An 18,620-nucleotide genomic window follows, 5' to 3' on the forward strand; every position below is an offset into this window, starting at 1 on the left:
ATAACAAATATATAACAACATGTGTATGAATTTCCGTTCAATTTCTCTGTAATTCCACGAAATTATCTTCGTTTTTCAATGATAAGAGCTATTCGAACCCACATGTGGTTTTTCTGATTTCGTGTCCACCTCGGGGCATCATGTCCATCTTGATGCCTTCATTCTCTGTTTTCTTTGAATCTGCCCTCATCTGAACCTCAAACCTTCATCAAAGTCTTTTCTTCTGGAAGGTTGGTGGAGGTCGGCGAAAAAGGTGGTATTTGGGAATTATTACAAAGAATTCTCCACAGCCTTTGTTTCTGTCAACAACGGCCTTCAGAGACTCGCACAGCCCCTCTCTCCAATCTCTGCGGAGATAAATGACCGAGGGCAAAGTTGAGGGTTTATCTCTGTATTCTTTCTCCACCGCACAGCACCGTCTATTTGTGCCAGACTCTCCGAATTAAGATGGTGTTGTCGCAGCAGGTTCTGGCAAACCTGCTGGATGGTTCCGTACATGCTGTTCCAGGTTTTAAAAGAATGAGTGTTTTCTCTGCATTACCCGACAGAGGGGCTCATTTCTGGCAAAAAAGACCGCCGGCGTGTCAACGATCCGACCATTAAAGCGCGCTGGAATAAAGGAAAGCCGGTATTTACGCGCTCAGGGGAAAATCAAAACTCACAAACCATCAAACCATGCAGTCAGATGAGAGAGGCAACAACTGGGTTATTGCTTTTATGTAGAGTGCCTCTTAAAGGTGCCCCCTCAGCCGGAAGAGTTCATTTACTAGATAGATCTTGACAATGGGCTCTTTTGTTTTTGAGCATTAGTGTGGCCCACTACAAAGCAGTAAAGCCCTAATAACAGACAAAAAAAGAGCTGTAAGCATTACCTGCCTGTTCATCTCAGTGCTAGCCACTTATCCAACTGAGAGCCAGATCACTGGAGCTTTCAGACCGGACAGACATGTTTTCTTGCTTTCCGAGTAGATGGGTGACCTGGTAATGTCATTCATCCACAGAAACATTAATGTTGTGCTGTGAAAAAAATAAATATATATATATATACATACACACGCACACGCACACACTATATACATATAGGCTATATGTGTCTGTGTGTATAACTATACAGGTACTGTGTATATTTACATCACAACATTAATATTATATATACATATATATACATTTAAGTATATTTTACAATAAAATGACATTGTGCCAGTATATTAGTTTCTTTCATTACAACAATTCTATTTCAATCCTTTTTAAAAATGCTTATCATGTTTTTCAATAGATTTTATGTTATAAAAATGGATGAATTGAAGGAAACTCCCTCAATACTTTTTAAAAGAATCTCTAAGTAAAAGCTCAAGAGGATGCTAGACAAAATGATTAAAAAACATTTATGCAAATTCTGCAAAGGGATGACGACATATTTTATTTGCGCAGTCACTTTTTGTTGATTGCCAAATTACTTTTTTGTATGTTTACTCTTGTGTTTAGATTCCATTTATAATTGTTCCTTATTTCTTGCATTAATATAACATACTGTAGTTGGCAGTAATTCAGATTTGTTTGGCCGCAACAAAATGACACTTGTGGTAATCCATAGTTATTATATGTTTTAAGAATGCGTGTTATTATAGTTGTCCACTATTATTCTAAAATGTTGAAATAAGTATAAAGAATGAGTCATTGACTCTAAACTTTATAAAGTATAAAATGCATGTATATCCAAGTACTTTATATACATTATACATATAATACAATATACATAATTTTTTATGCCACCTTTTCATAATAATAGCATCACATTTAAGCTGGCATGAACCTCAAAAGTGACAGAAAATCTGATGATCCTTGTTTGCAAAGCATAAATTAGAACGTTCCCAAGAGCATTTTGGGTTACTCCTGAAAAATAACCATTTGCACAAAGGAATTAACATAAAATCACTAATTTGCTTATTCAATTAATGATCTTAAATATTTAATATTACTCATTCCATCTTTTTATTTGACGTCATACAGTTTCTTCGCTTTAGATGTTTAAACCATGAAACGTTTGCTTTACTCCAACGATTAGATTTCAAATCCCAGAATTTCTTCTCTGTGTCTCTATAATGTGTATCTCACCATAACCCAAAATTTTGTTACCATGATATCGGCCACAGTCCCGAGTGTGACACTTTGTGTGTTATCGCTTGTGATTTGAGTATGAAAGGGAACAGATAGTAGAGTCCAAATGGACCACTCTGTCTGAGACGCCAATGGGGATAATTTCGTGTTGTTCCAGCGTGTCAAGAGTGTTATCGGAATGTGTCCATTCTCAAAAGAAAGATAGCCGTTGCGATAAGCATAATGAATCCCACAAGCGTTCTATTAAACGTGACGCTGATCCAGTATTCACATGTAATGTGAGTTTTAGAAGCTACTCTAAACTGATTGCTTGAGAGGAAAGTCAACATTGACTGGAAACTACATTAGCCGTCAACTGGAAACCGATTTGAGGTCTTGGTCAATGACTTTAAGTCTTTAAGAAGGTCATTCACAACCAGTCAAAACTTGAGGGTCACTTACTCAGTTTGTTCATATTTTAGAATAATAGCAAACTCATCAAAGCTATGAAATATAAATGGCACCGTAAGATTAACAATTAAAAAGTTAATTTGAGTGAAATATGTCTCTTGAAGCTTATGATCTGAAGGTGTATACTTAAAAGTCTGAAATTCGTTTATTTGTAAATAAAAAATATTTGTGCGAACCCACATATTCTTTTGTTTCAATCCCAACTTTATTCGAAGTTTTGGTGAGACCTCAAGAAGCTGCTTTGATAAAAAGACAAGAGAAGATGTGTGATCCTGGACAACAAAATGGTCTTATGGGTCAATTTTTAGAAATTGAGATTTTTGCATAATCTGAAAGCTGAAGAAATATGATTTCTATTGATCTATGAGTTGTGAAAAGGACAATATATGGCTGAGATACAACTGTTTAAACCTCTGGAATCTGAGAGTGCAAAAAAAAACAAAATATTGAGAAAATTGCCTTTGAAGTTGTTAATCAGAGGCACTGTGGCAGAACGTCCGCTCACAAAAAACGTTTTTATATATTAAAGGTAGGAAATTTACATAAATATCTTCATGGAACATGATCTTTTACATAATTTCCCAATGATTTTGGGCCTAAAAGAAAAATCGATAATTTTGACCCATAGAATTTATTTTTGTCTTTTACCTAAAATGTTCCCGTGCTACGTAAGACTGGTTTTGTCCAGGGTCACATTTCTGCAAATTCAAGACCAAGGGAGACTAGGCTGAATGCTAAAATGTAATTTTTAATTATTTCACAAGTTTCCTCTCCCATATAATCTTAATAGATAATGTAAACAAACTTGGCACGCTGTTCTCGAAAAGGGCTCAAACCCCCAGCTCGGCTCGAGCACCAAGCTTTCAAAATATGGTTCAAATGTTTAATGCACGTGACCCTAATCTTTTCAAATTTGGTGTATGTTGTGACTTTAAAAAAAATCATGCTCTATTTGACCATCTTCAGTATACTCTCTTGAATTTGCAGAAATGTTCTCTTGTCGATTTATCAAACCGCTTCTTCACCTTGAGATGCTTTTTAAATAAATTCAATCTGTTCTGACTTCTAACTGGCTTCTTTTTCGTCATTGTACAGTCATCTGTTTTGTAAACATCAGTAATATTTAAAAATCTTTATATTTTTGTCTACAAAATTTAAAACATGACTGAGCATTCCGTTCAATCCATCAGTCACTTTGATGCATGTCTTTTGGTTAAATTGCATTGATGTCAATATCTGCATCATGCTTCTGGCAGCTCATAGACTTCATGCTGCACTTCATATAGCGGCAGGTATCCAGGATAAAGGTTATCGGGGCTATCGATGTTTATTGACTCTGCTTTTATGGAGTTTTATAGACCTAATGAAACTCCAACCTGCCAATCACAACACCATGTGTCTGAATCAACAGCTTTATGGCTTCATAACATGGATCTCCAACCTCAACTCAAAATAAATGTGTGTTTGTTTTAGTCTCTTCATTAAAGACAAACCTGCCAAGCATTTCAGTCATTTTTCCACATCCTGACCTGATCCTCATTCAGCATCTCATTTCTAAAGCCCGCGCATGTGCCGCAGAAAGAAAACACAGGAACGTCGCAAGCGACGTGTAAATCACAATCATAAATCACGTCAGCGCCTTACGGCCACAAACCATGAGAATGAAATGTCGTCACGATGCCGCCGGCCGTAATCACACATTATATTGCTGCACATTTTGTTGCACAGTGTGAGGATGCAAAAGCGAGAGCTATTGATTCCAGCCGGCCTAAGTCATGTCTGATTTAATACTTTGCTGTTAGATATAGGGACCATTGAACTAAATAATAGGAGCGTCGCAGGTGGGCAGCGGGGCTAAATTATGGGCGTTATTACTCATTGCTTCAAAACTTGGCATGGTGAAGACGGCTAAAGGATTTTTGGGGACACGTTTTATGGGCGCTCCAAATGAGCTGAATAAATTAATCTTTATATTGCATCATTGATATTGCATGCCTGTTGAGTTGCGTGTTCATTTAGCATGTTTTTTGTTGTTAGCATATCAGCTTCCTCCAGCTGTAAAGTGGGCTTAAATGGAGAGTTGTTGGGTTATTGCATTTCACTGCACTAATGCAATAGATACCTCGATCTGAACCTGCACTATGTGTTTCTCTGGATTTATGGGCGCTGGGTAATGGCATCCAGTGGAAGGCACAATAAAATGCATTTCCTCCGGGCTGTCGTTTTTTGTGTGTGATGCTTTAATTATTCATATTGCCTCTGATATATGTTTGCATAAAAAGGATGGTTAAATTATGGAAGTAAAGCAAACGGATTAATCCCCAAGCTTTTAGGAAACCAACGCTTAGGTACGTTATAAGATGTTTTCACGTTGGGTCATAGTTGAGAGTCGTGTTTATGCTGATGCTGAAAACAACGCTTGACATCGTTTTAAGATAAATGTTTTGTTGGGTGACAGGCGGTTTCTTGTTGATGTAAAATTACACCCAGTTCAGTGTAGAGGCAACTTAAGTGAGACATTTACATGTTAATTTTGTAAAAGGAGTAGTTCACTTTCCATAATCATTTTTATTCCTACTCAACACATTTTGAAGTGAACTATTTTTGCTCAGAGATTGCTCTTTTATAGCTCAGTTGCGTTTCATTTCAGGATCAACTGAAATTAAAACAGAAACAAATAAGACATGTGTGGAGACGTAAAACGAATGTAGATTGTGATGGTTAAACAATCTGTACTTTTGATTGCAGACTTAACAAATCTGAGCTCAGATTGAGACATTATTGAGATCTCTTCTGAAACTCTAATGACGGAGACATCTGTGAGATTTCTGTCTATTTTCTGAGAGAAAAACATTCCATTTGCTCTCTATTTAATCTCATTAATGATGTCTTGGAGTTTTATGAGTTAGTCGATTAATATGCAACAGGTAAATTAGTGTTGGTGTATTTATTCTACTTTTGGTTGTGATTGCTCACCATTGTTTAGATTTCTAAAGGTACAGCATGGATTCTCAGAGCTAAATGATTCATTCTGTCCGGCTGGTTTTGTTTCTCTCTGCTGATGTTCAGCATTTTCCATATGCACCATTGAACCGAGGGCACCTTCGTTCTGCACGCTAGAAATGCATTTAGGGTAAATGAGACACTGAAATGCACGGATCGATTGCACTTGGAGACGGTTTCCGAGCCGCTCGCTCTTCAGGCCGATGGCTGAGAAGGATGATGTTGCCATGGAAAGACAGAGCCTTAATGGCTCTAAAGAAGAGCGAGTAGAGAACCAAATTTAGGTGCGACCGAACATACCCTGCATAACCTAGAAACAGATGTTATGGTGCAGATAACATTGTTTTCAAAAATTGCTCTTTGTATGATGTGCTTTCTTTTATCCCGCTGCTTGAAATAAAGCAGCATTTCAACACCAAATCAATATTTGTTTCCCCCTCAAATGTTCTTTTTTATCGCCTTCATCGCTTATAAAACCAGCTAAGGTGCTTTAAGGTGCGCTGAGCCTTCGGTGAGCCTAAATGAATTTAATCAGCGCCATCATACTACATTTCTATCCTCGCGCTTTCACAGAGCCACTTGTGTCATGATCATGCCACAATCTCTCACAGGTGTCATATTGTGCTATGATTACTTCATACTTATGTTCACCCTTATGATTTCTTGTGTATTATATTTTTGATGGGTTTTGTCTTGTATGGCCCCATCATATAGAAATGTTTAATCCCATGGTTGGGTCATATTAAACTGGACACTTTAAACCAATTTTTTTTGTTTTGTTTAAGTGTGTATTCATATATTTTACATAATCAGTGTTGGTCATAAAAAGCTACTTAATTTATAAGTAATAAGTTAACAGTAATAAGTTAATGTTATTTAATTACTTTTCCCTTAAAAAAGTAAAGTAAGAGATTATTGTGAAATTATGAAATCAAAGGTAAATTAAGGTAAACATTTATTGTGTCACCATTTAAATCGCAATTCTTTATTTGAATGTGCGCATTCATATGTTGTTTCATGTCTTTTTTACATTGATTTAATATATGTTATTCAGTTGAGTCCAACGTTAAATTGGCAAGTTCTTTATTTTTTTATTAATTATGATTATTATAATTATATTTTTGATCATAATCGAGCAGCCTTAAAACTAAACACACATTTGGTCTCATATTCATTAGTTTAATTTCTTATAATTTACAATTAAAAAGAAAAGAAAATTGCAATACATTTAGAAAAACAATTCTCTACAGGCAGTGTTTTACCTGAAGAATTCAATCAGAGGTGCTTGATTTCCTTTCTATTGTGTAAATGCATTATTTATTCATAAAGCTGTTTGTTATAAATGAAGTTATAATAATAAACACATTAAGAGGCCGAAGTTTATAATTTTTCTCAAAAGATTAATATTTATGCATTTGAGCAGACAGTGCAGTCGGCGCATGCATTTGCATTAGTCATGTGTTCATATGCTCGCGGGGAAATAAACCCATAACCTTCTTTTTGTTAGTGAGATGTTCTGTCAGTTAAACTATGAACCCTCTGCTTGATATTCACAGACAACATATAATTCATTTGTAGGTTGATTTCAATAAAGGGACTGGTTAAAAAATGACCCAATACCTTTATGTGTGTAAGCCTGACCATTGCATATTTCCGCAAGTATTCTATACACCTCATATATATATAATGTAATATATTATGAATGTACTATAAGATATAATGCACGTCTATCTCTCAGCACAAGATGCATTATCTCGCTTAGTACACTAAATAAATAAAATGACATGAAATATTGATTTGGGTTTCTTTTTTATGCGAGAAGAACGAGGGGGAAACATGAAACGAACACACGGTGCCTCATTGGCCATTTTTGGAGCCTACCGGCCATTATAGAAAAACATCTAACCGCAGAATGCCTTCTTTGACCAGTCGTAATAATGAAATACGATATATAACATATCCCCCATTTAGTCTTACTCTGAAATATGTTGTATTTTATGATCATAATGGCTTTTCTGCGCATACCTGCGGTGTCCACAGAGGGTTAACACCGTCAGCGCTGATAAACAAAAACTGCATCATAAAGCACAGTGCCTTCTGGGAAATATGAGCAAACGCACATTGTACACAGTCAGACCTGCGGGGACACACGGACGAGGTGCAAGCCGCTCCCCTCCGAGCTTCCAATTTCATGTGGAGTTTTCCCGGCGCTATAGGCCGGGCAGGCGGACGCGAAACATTTCACGCCAAACTGGAGCTCTGTGTGAGCGATGAGGATCTTGTAAATGATTCTCTGGTGTGTCATTCTTAACCATCCAGAGCGTCTTCAGCCCCCCGCATTCGGCTAATGGAGTGGAGGGCTGTGTGAAGACACTGTGTTATATTCCGCCCCCTGTTTCAGGAGGAATCTCGGCGATGATGTAAATATTCATTAAGAAATCCGCTAGCATATGGAAGATTGCTTGGCGATACATGCGTATAACTGTGAAAACGGGCGATGCCTATTGATGTGGTGAAAACATCAATCTCTCATTTTCACTTGCTGTGTGATCACAGCGCCGAGGCCGGCCAGCGTTATCGCTGACTGATATTCCAGTCATATCTATTCTCAGACTGTCAACCCTATCCGGAGGACCCACCGCATGTGTTGTACCCTCCAGCATCACCTACAACAAATCACAAATAGAACCATATATTTACTGTACACGTGTGTGAATGCAGCGGTGGCCAAAGTGATGTTAAATATTTGAATATGTTATTATATATTGATGCATTTGTATGAATTTTGTATGTTTGTTGTGTAGTCATGTTTAAAGTTTGATCTAAAGCTCATTTGAGAAGAATTTAATAGTCGAAAAGTGCACTTAGGTAAAGTTTCATCATGTAGGCCAACTTGAAGTGCTCTATTGCCACACTTTATTGTTGTACCTACTGTACTAAAAATATAGCTTTCGTGCTTCTATTCATGGTGTGTCGAAACAGCACAATTGAGCAAATTTAGATCTTTATCATAAAAGTTTCTCTAAAAACGATTTTTTTGTATATTTAGTGCATGAAACTGATAATCACAAAATAGTATCAACAAATATCAATAATGGTAAAATTGTACTCAATATTTGCTTTATTTCCTGTAAGATTTAGATTTTTATAAAAAAAATTGAAAAACTAAATTTACTGCGCATGCGTGCGTTTGTCGACTGCCCCTAACTTCCGGTACACATTCAGAAACAACAGAATGCCTGTAGATTATTTATGATAACAAGCAAAAGAAACCAAGAACTTTTACACTGCGATACGAATCTCAACTGATAGAAGTACCCAGTTTCTTTAAATGCGATTAAACTACAGGACCCATTCAACAACTTGTTTATGTAATAATTGAACGTACAACAAATTCAACAATTTTATTTAATACAATTATTATACAATAAAATTATATTATAAATTAATATTAGTAAAGTAAATTAAGTAAAATATTTATATTAAAAGACACTGGGCGCGGACGATGAAAATGTCTATAGATGGTTTCAGCAGCAGCAACATAAACTTTATTTTATGTTTATAATATAATATTCATATAAATTAATATTCATATAAATTAAATATAAAATAAATTGTTATTTTATAGGCAAACATAGACCGGAAGTTAACTTCAGGCCAGATGAAGTTTAAGGTATTACAGCTTTACTCAGAGCTTAAAGCCAGGTCATTATTGTACAAATATACCCTAAACAGATAATTACTTTTGACCCTTACTAGAACGTTATTTTTACCATATAGTGTCCATTCTGTGCTTTTATTAGATATGAAAGTGTAGAAAAGAAGGGAACACGGTTGACAAAATATCTCAAAAGCAGGGTCTCAAACTCAGGTCACACATAACACCGGCGTGATATTCACACGGTCCATGAGGCCACGGTCGGACAGGTAATGGGATGTTTTGTGCAGTTAGGACTATGATTATTAAATGTCAGTGTGAGGGCATGTAATTGCGTTTTTGATGTCGAGGATTATTTCGATGACGTGTGTCTTTGATCCTTTAAAGGGAAATCCACGTGGCTGTGTGTAAGCCACTTCAGAGTTGTCATGTTGAAGGGCCTAAATATTTCGATTTTGACTAAATCTGTTTGATTTTCTCACACACCTCCTCCCATAAAGCCTTTTTGATGTCGACAGCGCGGAAAATGAAGACCTCATTTCACAGATCAATTAAATCCAGTTAAGTCTTTTAATTTTCGCACATTATCTAATATCCTCTGTAGTTTTTTTAAAACTCCTCGCCTCTCCAATGCGGATTTCTGTGGATGTCTTTAGAAGCAGAAATCAGGCATGCTTTAATTTTGTTTGATGGGTATGGCATAGATAGTTTAAATATCTCGGCTTTTCCTCTGTTGTTATAGCATTGAGATTAAATTAAAAAGCAAATGGAGATATTTTGTTTCTGTGATGTTTTATATCTCATTAAATTCCAAATCGTATCGTTTTCTATACTCCTAATGTCTTGTGTCAGCATAACCTAAGATCTCCATTAAAGGCTAAGTATTTCATTTCCATGCCTTTTTGGTCACCAAATGTAATTACAAAAATATCAACTTTTGTGAATACTTTGGAATTACCATCTTCCATTGTTTGGACAAACAGATGCCCAATATGAATGACAATCAATGAGTCAATGTTGCTATGTTGGGCAGGTGCTTCCAAATCAAAATAAATGTTTTTCTTTACATACTGAGCCAAGAAATGAGAAAGTATGTTAATATTTAAAAATGAAACACTTTACCTTTAAGAATCCCGAGAGAAACCTTTAGGCAATACAACTGTCCTTTGGGCATTTGTATGAGTAATTTAGAACATAAACATACGCAAACATTTATTGTGCATTACTGTTCTTCTCAACCAACCACAAGCTCTGTCATTCCTCTTTATGTTTATTAAAGATTTAATGGTTATTTACCCACATCGAGTAGCTCTTGAATGAATGAATTGTGTTTTAATATAGGAAGCTCATTTCGTTCTCTTACTCAGCCATCCGGGTTTGCTCATGGCACATCGAGAGAGGCAATGCAATCTCGCTCCGAGCCAGAGAACATATACATTGCGACAGAAGAACAGAGCGGTGATGGGAATCATTGTGTTGGGTTTTTTCAAAGGCATGCGTCTGCATGAAAAATGCATGAGACCTCCATAAGGAGACTGAACTTGTGACGCCCCCCCATCTCGATCTCCTTTTATAAAACCTGGTTGCATATAGTTGCCCTTCGCTTGAAGTTGGAAGTAATCTGTGAATGCTATTGAGATCAAGATTAAAGATGCTTTCTGTTCGACACTGTTCGTAAAGAGCGGAAAACGGCCATTTGTTTTCTGAGGGGTCTATCAGAATCAAGCATTGCTCTCAAATGGATGTAGTGCTATCGAAAAACTAAACGTGTCTTGCTTCCGTGTTGTGGAGTAACTAATAGCGCTGCTCTAAACTTAAAGGAGCAGGTTGAACTTAAAGAATATGTTGTCATCGTTTACTCACCCTAATGTTATTTCACGTCCATGAAACTTCCTTGTGTGGATCATCAGAGAGCAAAGACCCGCTGTTTTTCTTCAAATGAGAGTAGATGGGGACCAGAGGCTGGCAGACTTCTAAAGGCCATGATAAAAATAGTTTTTACAACTCTAGCAATATATCCTGAATTTTTAAAGCCAGACAATAGCGTTAGGAACTTAATTCTGAACTTACAGTAAATCATTTCTACTTGACATTCTGCATCTTCTTTTATATACCACTTAAACAGAAAGTTCACCCGAGAATATCATTTCTGTCATCATATATTCACCCTCGAGTCGTTCGGACCTATTTATGATTCTTTCTTTTGTGAAACTCAAAAGAAGATATTTTGAGAAATGTCTCAGTGGATTTGTGTTCATACAACGGAGAGCAATCGGGTCCAATGTTGATTGGATACCAAGGTTCTTCTAAATATCTAAGTTTTTGTTCTGCAAAAAAAGGAAGGTCTGCAAATGGGTTTTTCATTTTTGGGTGAACTGTCTCTTTAAGAACATCATACAGGTTTCCATGTTTAAAGAAAGTATTTAAACCTTATTTAACAGCACTCTGATAAAACAACTTACTATTAATAGTTTTTCTTACACATTGTTTAAAAAAATCTTTATTAAAAAAATGTTATATTTTTGTACAATTTTTGCTCATCTCCCTTTACTTTTAAAAAGACACAATACTCCACACATGTGCTATAGGAGTGAATGTTTGTTTGCTTTCATAAAATATCAAGGGATATGTTCCACCGGAGCTTTTCCATGTTTCAAGGCAGATTATGTTTCTGGATAAAAAGGCCGTCCTCTAACATGGCGCCTCTTCGCATTACTATACATCTGATCCCCAGATTAGAGTGAAATTGAACTCGGTTTATATTACGTTTACACAACACTTCTCTAATGTCCACTGGTTGGTTTTCATATTTTTCTCGAGTGCATATCGGCTCGGGTCTCGGCAGACGTGGGCGGATGAATGAAGCACCTGCCATACGTTACTCTATGTTCACTGGCGAGTAATGTAGGCTACTTCTGAATTGAAGATTCACGTTGCTTCTCAGGGCTTGGCTTTATGCAACACAAAACCCCATCAAAAATAATTTTCGTTTAACACAAATGTGTGTAAAAAAGAAATTACACAACGCAAACAGCTGGAAAATTTATACAGAAATTATTGTCACAATATATTACAGTGAATTTGTCTTTCGGTTATGGATTTTTTTGCAGTAGCGAATTTATAAAGCATTTAATGTTCACGCTGTTAATAGATAAAATATATTATACATATACATTATAGTATCAACAAGCAAGCAAAATTATAAAAAAACGTTTTTGAAGTATTATATTAAATGTATTTATATACATTGTTTGTTTATATTAAAAACAATATTACTTATTAAAACCAAGGCACATCAATGTTTAACCAAGAAAGCAATTACAATATCCAAATAGCAAATATTATGTAAGGTGTATTAATACATTTTCTTGTTTATATTAAACGTCCAGTGTATGTCCTTTTTTAATTTAGTGGCATCTAGCAGTGAGGCTGCGAATCGCAACCAACAGCTCACCTCACCGAAGGAGATAGCGTATTTATAAAACGCACTTTGTGGAGCAGTTTTTCCGTTTATGGCTACTGTAGAAACAGCATGGTGAATTTCATGTAGGGATCCCCTGTGTGTATGTGGATAGAAATAGATAATTTTAAATTAATAAAATCAAAACTCTTCATAACGTATGGTCCTTATAGACCTCTGAACACATACAGTAGTTACGTGTAATTTATTGCATTTCTGTCAATAGATTCTCCAAAAATTGCCCTTTCCAGAGCATAAATCAACAAACCTCTGTTAACATGCAGATTACATGCAAGTCACAGGCAAAGTGGACAAAACCACATGTTCTAAGTTAACCATGCTGAGTACTTTTCTAAAAACCATCTTGCTCACAAATCATTACTGTACTTGCTAAAGTCATTTTAAGCTCATATTGATTGGACATGATGAAAGTCCAACAGTTTGACCCGTTCAAGCCACCATACATTTACACCACACGATCAATGAGTTCAAGGGAGACAAAAGATGCTATTTAATCTCCTCATGGCAGCACTGCATCTCTTGACTCTGAACACTGCTGGTTACACTTCAGTTTGCTTTGACATTGGCAGGTCGGACATTTAAATAGAGACTAGAGGTGGTGCTGGTCTGTCCTCTGAAGAGAAATGGCAAGGAAGATATAGAAAAGATTTGATTATGTGGCACCATTGAAACGGTGACAGGCTGATGGAAGAAGATCACACGGCTATTGCGGAAATGACAATGGCGGTATCTGAAATGGCAGGAGGAAGCAGATGATGTACTTATTCGGAACAACGTGGATTGTGATGGTCTAATTGGGGCAGATGGGCTGATGTCCTTCTCGGACCCATTTGACAAAATTCTCATTAATGAATGTCCTGCCGCTTCTGTCCGGGTTAATGTAACACACTTTTGTTTAATACATTTGAGGACCTACGCATCCTTTTAGTCTAAAGGCCTATTCACAACTAGAATGATAACTATAAAGATTTCTATAAGGATAAGTAAATTACTGTCTACACCAGTGGACAATAACTTTGTTTTCTCAAACTTATCTGAAAAGGTTGACATGTTAAATGCGCACACCCTTTAAATTTGATGGATTTTGATTGGATGTCAACGTTTAATTGCTCATCAAGAAAAAAAAAAGGCACCTTTACTAAATTTCTCCACCTATACTGTTAGCCGATTATTCAGATTGATATGTACCGATACCGATTTTGAAGATTAAATGAATATGTCTTAACTTTCTGAATGGTATTGATTCTTAAAATTACTATTAATATTAAACATCAAGCTTGTGTTGTTTCAGAGGTTGTGTGTGCAGAGCACAAATTCATATCATTCTCCTCTCCTCTTTTGATTGACAGGATATATTGACCATGATCATTGCCTATTTCAAACTATCTGTTTTCAAACAATCTGACGATAACAATTATTGCCGATATATCGGTACATCTCTACAAAAAAGTCGCTCTGAAAGTGATCCCATCATTATGGGTCCTACGTATCTTAATTAAAGTCGTGGTGAGGACGTAGCCATTCTCTTACATTTAAATTATTTTTTAAACTTTACTTTTATAGTAATTGTTATCACTTTTAGCACGTGATCGTGTCAATGAACGTACTAAAGTTACATACAACTTTTTTTAAATTAAAATAATTTAAAAATTTGCATTCAAAGTGTCAACTCGAAAGACAAGCAAAGGCAATGGTAATGATATTTCTATGTCACACCTTATCTGTATGCCTCTTGATAACATTATAATACAACTATAATGTCATTTAATGGAAAGTTTTATAAAGCCAGACAAAGTGGTATGGTAGGGTTGTCTGTCAGATGTGTCCGGCGTGCAGGACGCCTATACACGCCGTTAGATGCAAACCTGAATTTTTTACGTCCAGCGCTAATTGAGCTTGGAAATGATTAAAGGATTAAAAGATCTATGTTCCCTTAATGTGATCTGGGTCCCTTTATCATTGTAGGAACCTACTCAGGGACTCAGCAGGGCAGTCAAACGAAGAATTCATTTTCCAGAACTCTAATACACACTCAAAGACAGACACACACCAGTGTGCTAATACGTCTTGTCAGATAGACCAGTATTAACACCATAGCCAGTGTTTCGGATATTCCCACTGCGCCAGCTTGCTGTTAATGTGAACCTCAGTGAATAACTCTGACTTTTCATGACAACATATAACCACATTTTTTCGTTTCATTCTTTCATGTCTCAGTTGAAACCAGTCATAGCTCCAATGCGCCACAGAAGAGGCAAAACTGCGAATGACTTAACAGCAATACGCTTCATTGAAAAATATTCTAATTAACTTGCTTTAATGAGCACCATTAATTTTTAAAACCATTAAGTTTTATTCCTAACTTTTAAATTTGTGTTAAAACGTTAGTTTTACAAGAAACGGCTAAGAGAAAAGAAGATAACGTGTAGTCAAGGCAACAGCTGCGAAGCACCTCGTACGTGTTATTTTGTGCTCAAAAGGACACTAGTTTTACATATTTCTAATTTATTCCAACCATTGTTGATTCTAACCTTTCGATCTATCTTGAGAAGACAAGAAAATAAAGATTCAGGGTCACAGAGTTAGTTCATTCACGTAAAAAGTGATGACAGGGGTGTCATGCAGCTGGTTTCCTGAAGGGGCAGTAGAGAGTCCTGCCTCAGTTACTGAAGGTGAAAAACAAATAACTACTAAATTGAAAACGTGTAAAGATGTACTTTCAGTTTTCAGGCATGGATCTTGGGTTCAAACTCCAAACTAACTTTTACTATGTAAATATATCATCAAAATTGCATCTTACCTCTTGACGGCTCTTTGGCTCTTTGGTACCTCTTGACAGCACTTTGGTATCGACTCTTTTGAGGATTGGTCTGACAGAATTTCTCACTTCGAAGCACATGATCTGCAGTAGGTGCAACCGGGCAATTCGACCACCAATTTTAAAGTATATAGATTTTAGACAAACATTTTTTTACCTTTACATTAACTTAAAAATACATGAGGAACATTTAATGATTAAGTATTTCTTATTTTTTTTAAGTCTGAGAGAATACAGAATTTGTGGAAGGCAGTATTTAGTTTACATTAACAAATCACACTCCATAACTCAGCGAGCAAACAAGAGCAATAAAAATCATTCTCCGTCACTCTTGTTTGCCGTGTCGGTAAAGATATCCCAATCCACGTGAAGATCGCGGCATTTGAGAAAATGATATCAGAACCCCCAGAGCGAAGCCATTAGAAGGCAAATTGAATATGGATTATCGTCCACACATCAATTCAAATTTGCCTCATAGCTCGAAGAAGTTCAAACATGATATCGACTCACCATTATGACGAGAAAACATCTGGCAGGTGTTTTGCAACTGCGACCGATTGTTTTCATGCCAGACTGTAGGGTCAGGATCGATATCGACATAAATACGTTAGTGTCATCACTCGCCGAGTAAGCTCCAAGCGAGCAAACGGGAATGTCTTTGTGTTAGCCCACACGTTGGCTTTAATCACCTTTATCGTTGTTATTTAGCCATCAGCGGTGGTTTTTGGACTTCTAGATTTAGACAAGAGCAATTTTCTGCACAGGCCAGCATATTTCAGTTGAGCGAGTAAGACACAATGAGAGCAATACTGCATCCAGTGCCCTGGGAGCGCCGAGTCTATACTGTATCTAATTGAAACGGCAACCTGAGAGACAAATCAATGGTTACAGGCAGTGTAACAGGAAATTCCGGCCACTGGGTGTTGAGTTTATTATTAGGTTGCTTCACAATCTGATAACCTCTTGCTTTTTGACTGTTCTATTTGCCTTATAAGCCGCTACACGCTGGAGGCGACGTTTCGCAGGGCGAGTTGCAAGTGTACAGGGATATCACACCCGAGCGAGTATTGAAGACGACAAGAATCCCTAATGGAGCGTTACACTGGCATCTGTAACACTAACAATCCACTTGAGAGAAATCAAAACAAAAACAGTTATATACAGTAGTGGCCAGAAGTGAAATCCGCAGAGCAAATTTGAATATATTTGAAAGATATTTTGCACTCTCAGATTCGATTAAACCATCAAAGTATGAGGTGGTACGAAGTGAACAATAAAGTCAACTTTTTTTGGGCAAAAGGCAACTTTTTCAAGGACAAAAGATATAATAGAAAAAAACAAAAAGCTCATAGGAAATATAGCATTCACCGACTTCAAATCTTGTTTTTGACTACAGCAGTCATTCTCCTGGGTTTTGGCTCAATAAGATTCAATCTGTTGTGTTTTGCCAATTCTATCCCAAAGCTGAGTTGCACACATCATTCTCAATACATCTTTAATGGTATGTATTACAATAAAGAGTGAAAAACTCAAAGTTGGACATCACTTTTGCCACTACTGCATTAAAGGAACGGTTCACCCAAAAATAAAAGGTCTGTCTTTGTTAAATCACCCTCAAGTTGTTCCAAATCTGAATAAATGTCTTTGTTCCGATTAGCAAATAGAAAGATATTTGGAAGAATGCTTAGACAGTTCACGGCCACCATTGACTAGTAGGGAGGGATGTAACACTATTATGGATATTGTGTTATCGCAATAGCAAAGTTGTCTTAATATCACCGTGGTCACATGACTGTATGAAACGATAGGTCAAAATAGTCAATTTTGGCAAGGTTCATCTGGTGCAATTATTTTATTTTATAAATGGATTTTGAGGGCATTTGACTCAGACTAAGAATCCCCCCCCAAATAAGAGTTATGATTAGAGGATAAAGAAAAGAGGATGCTTATGGCACATTTCCAAGTCATCATTTGTCATTAAAAAATTGCAATAAATACCGGACCGTATACCGTGATATTATCGTGCAGTGAGATTTTGATATTGTTACATCCCTATTGTCTACCATAGAAGGACAATGTTATTTCAAAATTTCTTTGTTCTGTTAAACACAAAATAAGATATTTTGAAGAATGTAGGAAAGCAAGAGTTTGCAGGCACTTTTGACTTCAATTGTCATTTTTTCAACTATGGCAGTCAATGGTGGCTTGGTTTCAAGCATTCTTCCAAATATCTTTCTCTGCGTTCATCAAAACAAAGAAATTTGTACAGATTTGGATCAACTCGAGGTTGAATAACTGATGACAGAATCGAGATTTTTGGGTAAACCCTCTCTTTAATTGTTTTTAATTTTAAAGACATCGTATAACAACTTCTGAGTTATTATGTGCTGTACAACGGATGCTGTTTCATAACTATGCCCTTATTCATTTCAAAGCGTTACTTTGAAGCCCTGTGGGTGTGTTCTTTTTATGTCTGGAGAATCTCTGGAGTCCTTTAAGCTAAAAAGTGAATTAGCTGAAGAATGCATTACTGGCCCTTGCAGATCTGTATTCCTATTGGACGAGCTGCATTCGCTGTTTCCAAAAGTGTTCTCTTAAATAGGCCACCGTGACATGGTCTCTTCTCGCGGTTTTGTAAATCAGCTGTTTACTTTTTGTGCCAAAATTGGGCACAATTGAACTCTAAACAAATCTCCTCTATGTGCACATGAATTGCCAATACAATGAGATTCATCAGCAACTGGTTCAATTCACATGGAGGATTGTTTTGTAAAAAGTATAATCTCCTGAGTCTGTTCCAATTAGGTAACTTACTGGTGTGAATTTATTCAGCGAGCAGCTATATTTCTACCTGGGGTTCTGTCGAGTCTATTGTCAAAGACCATTGAGAAAGATTGCAGCATTATGGCTTCAAGCCCGATGTTTTTGTGTGTCTGCGTGTTTATACGAGACTGAGACATGCCAAAGGAGAATTATGGTTCCAAACATACAAATTTTTGTGATTTACGTCTTTGGATGTTCCAATTTAGAACCGGTACCTTCACTGGGGCGATCTGATCTGCTTTTTGGAATAGTTATGATTCTTTATGATT

The 18,620-nt window shown here is 36.5% G+C and overlaps 1 protein-coding gene across 1 annotated transcript in view; it reads left to right on the forward strand.

The window, feature by feature from the left end:
• Positions 1 to 18,620, forward strand: part of grm4 (glutamate receptor, metabotropic 4) — a 159,965-nt gene that overhangs the window by 61,654 nt on the left and 79,691 nt on the right. The gene's annotated exons all lie outside the window — the stretch shown is intronic.

This window comes from Triplophysa dalaica, chromosome 6 (assembly GCF_015846415.1).
Source record: "Triplophysa dalaica isolate WHDGS20190420 chromosome 6, ASM1584641v1, whole genome shotgun sequence".
NCBI classification, from domain to species: Eukaryota; Metazoa; Chordata; class Actinopteri; order Cypriniformes; family Nemacheilidae; genus Triplophysa; species Triplophysa dalaica.